The sequence below is a fragment of the Myotis yumanensis genome, unplaced genomic scaffold, assembly GCF_028538775.1.
Source record: "Myotis yumanensis isolate MYYU_CA2020_CCGP unplaced genomic scaffold, mMyoYum1.0.hap1 SCAF_1, whole genome shotgun sequence".
NCBI lineage: Eukaryota > Metazoa > Chordata > Mammalia > Chiroptera > Vespertilionidae > Myotis > Myotis yumanensis.
The window spans coordinates 193,253,749-193,257,909 of NW_027223752.1; positions in this window are offsets into that span (position 1 = coordinate 193,253,749).

Sequence of the window (4,161 nt, forward strand, 5' to 3'; positions counted from 1 at the left end):
AATACTACTACTCCTGTCCCAATTACTGCAATAGTCAAAGCCAAATGTTGGATATCTTTAGGAGATGGGACAGCCTTTAACATCTGTTGCAAAAACTCCGAAGCGGTTTGTGCTGCATTAAAATTTAAAGGTTCTGCGCTTTGGAGTCCTTGAATTTCTTTATGTAGTTCTAACAAATCTATTGACTCGTTAGCATGATGCCAAATACCTGTGAGATGTTTCTGTACCTTTTCCCATGTGTATAAGCTCCGATGATATCTAATAGAAGTAACACAAATCCATTTATATTGAGCATGACTTTCTAGTCTAGTTCTTAGCTTAAGGCTCTGAATCTATTCCCCCAAGTATTGCACCATGTCATAGAGTGCATTTAATTTTTCTTCCATTTTTTTGTCAATAGATTCCTGTGTACCAAGAGCAGTGCTCACATTCTTAGACAAATCATTTACAAAATGTGCAGTCTGAACAGTCTGAGTTAAGGCTACAGCGGCAGCAGAAGCTGCAGCAATCATGGCAACAAGCGCTGTAATTCCTGCAATTAATAATCCAATAAACCTTCTAGGCCTAGTCAACGCTGCATTTAACTCTTTCCAAACTTGGATACCCCTGTCTGAAAACCATGGTTCAGAGATATTGACAGGTAGCATGACAAAGGCTGGTTGGTGTAGAACAACCACTTGCTTCCCTAATGGGATATTAGTAATACAATTAGTTAAATGACAGTTCTTACAGGAGATGTTAAACATTGTTCTCTCAAAAGTAATATTTACATTTCCCACCAATAAAGCATAAGGATCTGGTACACAAGCCGTTACATTTACAGTCCAGCTGGTGGTCATAGGCTGTTAAATCCAGGTCTTATTCGGGAGTAGCCACCAATTATTCCTCATAGCAATTATATCTCCAAAACTGGCTACTAGCTTCCATAATTGCAATTGTACATATCCCCCCTCAGATGTCCAGAGTCCCTCATACATGCCTTGTGACCAGGATGTCTTGTTTGGTTGTGCCCAGTCCAAAACAGTCTTGTTAGCTCCAGGGATGACATGTTGCACAGCCTGCGGTATATGACATCAAACCCAAGGGACAACATGTTGCTTGGTGAACACCCGTTCCTCACACGGAGGAAGGTCCTGTAGCTGAGTAAGATTTACAGCAGTCCCATTTTCCGCTGGAAGTCCCCAAAGCCTTACGTTCCAAGTTGCTGAACCATTGGCACTGGCATCCAAGGATCGCCAACATGGCCAGGAAGACCGTGACAGGGGTCCTACAGGATCCGCTAGCAACAACAAGCTGATCAGCTCGGGTGGTCAGCTGCTTCAACTGGCCTCAGGTGGGCAGCTCTGCATGATGTGTGGAGTACACTTGCCCATACGGTGTATAGCGAAGTTGAAGCCTCTTCATCTTCCTCACCAGGTCCCCGGTTCCCCGCAGGTCGTACCAGTCTCTCTGGGAGCCAACTCGGACCTTCGGCATCCTGTGGGAAAACCCACACATGCCCTCGCCCCCAGATTAGCACTGGATCGGGCCCATACCATGAGCCTGTCAAGGGATCTTTCCAGCGCACCTGAGCATAAGTATTTTTGGTGCCTGCACCCCAAAATCGCTGGGCGGCAGAGTTCCCTTGTAAGTCCAAAATTAAAAAATTAAGAATAAAGAGAGCATGATGTAGAGAATTCTGTGGAGATATAGGATATAGCTCCCCCTTTTTTATTTTTTGCAACTGATTTTTTAAGGTGCTGTGTGCTCTCTCAATTATACCTTGACCTTGAGGGTTGTAAGGAATACCTGTTTTATGATCAATCCCTAGAGTATGACAAAATTTTTGAAACTTTTGACCTATGTAGCCTGGTCCATTATCCGTTTTCATGCATTTGGGTTGTCCCATGACTGCAAAACATTTTAAGCAATGAGCTATGCAATGTTTACTTGCTTCTCCAGCTTGAGCAGTAGCCATCAAGAACCCTGAAAAGGTGTCTATAGTGACATGCACATATTTTAATTTGCCAAAAGAGGCAATATGAGTGATGTCCATCTGCTATAAGTGATTGGGTTTTAACCCTCTAGGGTTAACTCCATAATGAGGAACAGTATGAGTTTCAGGACAATGGGCACACTGTTTGACAATTTGTCTGGCTGCTTCTCTGGTAATTTTAAATTGCTGGCGAAGGCTGTTGCTATTTTGGTGATGTATAGCATGAGATTGTTGTGCTAATTGTTCTTGAGAGTAAAAAATTTGCTGTGTAGCTAGATCTGCCTGATTATTTCCTTCTGAACGAGGGCCTGGAAGGCCAGTATGAGCCCGTAAGTGGCCAAAAAAACAGGGTAAAGTACGCTGCAGAAGAGCATGTTGTATTTCCCTAAAAAGGCTCTGTACCTGTGGATTGGTAGTCTCTATGAAAGGTACAGTCTCTATTACCTCCATAGCCCATACAACATAGTGGCTATCTGTGTAGAGATTAAAAGCTTGAGTAGGCAAATGCTTAATAACGGCTAAAACAGCATGGAGTTCTACAACTTGAGCAGAGGTGTATCTAGTATTAAAGACAGTAACTTGACCCTGGATTGTAAATACTGCTCTTCCATTGGAAGAGCCATCAGTGAAAACCAAGGCAGCTGAAGCAATTGGAGCATCCCTTACCACTTTGGGAAATATAAAGGCATGGTTGCTAGCGAATTGTAATAATTTTTCCTTTGGATAATGATTATCTAGGACATTTGAATATTGTGCTAAAGCGATGGCTCAATTATCACTGTTTTGCAAGAGCCAATCTAACTGTTGCTTGTAACAACCTGGATACAAATTCCTGAAAAGGCTCATCAGGCCCCTGACGGATTTTGGACAAGTCCTCCGTCTGCCTACCACTAGATGGCAATTTCTTCCATGCCCTTAAGGCTGCTGTATTAGTCTGGGCATAGACACCTGGAGCAAAGTGAATTTGCTGATCAGTTTCTCGGTAAATCCCTTCTCCTGCTAACATGTCAAATACAACAGGTATTTGCTGAGTCCTGTTTAATTCTGCAGTAGCTTGACATTGCTCTGCAAATTCTGACTTCCATAGAAGATAATCTCCTCCACTCAAGCATGCCCTAGCTAACTGCTTCCAATTATTAGGAGGCAGTGCTTCAGTGGCCAGGCTCTCTAGGAGAACCTCAGTGAAAGGAGCTGTTGGGCCATATTGGGCACATGCTGTTTTTAATTCTTTTAACTGCTTAAAAGGAAGAGGCTGATGGTATCTTTGCCTTCCTCCCTGTCCATCATCTCTCTCCATTATGGGATATAATTGAAAACCCCCAGTGTCCTCTCCTCTTTCTACTGCTTTTTGCAGGGTAAGCTGAAGGGGAGACACTCCAGCTCCCTGCGGCCCATTATCTACCCTAAGATTTGTAGGTCCCCATGGAGGGTCTTGATTAGGCAAGGAAGGTATAGTTAAAGATCTCTGCTCCGGGGCCTCTTGTGCCACAGCTATTACTGGCGTTTTTACAGGTGGCGGGGTAGCTGACTCATGTAGGGTCGCTCGAGAGGACGCCCGTGAGGATATAGGTGTTAAAACTTTTCTAGACACAGTTTGCTGCTCAACCTTGCTAGTCAAGGCTGCTATGGCCTCTTGCAGCTTTCTCATTTCTTCCTTTAACTTTCAATTCCTATCCTCGGAACCTTGTTCCTCTTTTAACGGGCCTCTGGTCGAGAGCACTAACCACTCATCATCATCATGATAATGAGCAGCAGCCTCCTCTAAGGCTTCACGATCTTCTTTAGGCAATTCAAAAGGCTCATCATAATCATGATCTTCCAAGGTCTGCTGAAAAGCCATAAGGGGTTCTTTTTCTGGCTTTTTACTATAAGGATTTTCTGCTGGTGGAGAAGATGGAGGCGGTGGCAAATTTAGCTTATCCTCAGCCTCCAGCAGCGGCGGAGCGGAGGGTGCCTTTACAGGCTCTCCCTTTTTCTGTCCTCCGAGACTAGGACAAGAAGGGCTCCGTTGTCTCAACTTGGGCTCAGGTTCCCACCTATTTCCTTCATGTCTGGGATCAATACAATCCCTGATTAAATTCCACAACGAAAATGTGTCTACCGGAACCTTCTTTGGCCCATGCACAGAAGAATGATCTTGTAATCTCTCTCCTACTTTTGCCCAGGTTTCTAAATTTACAGTTCCT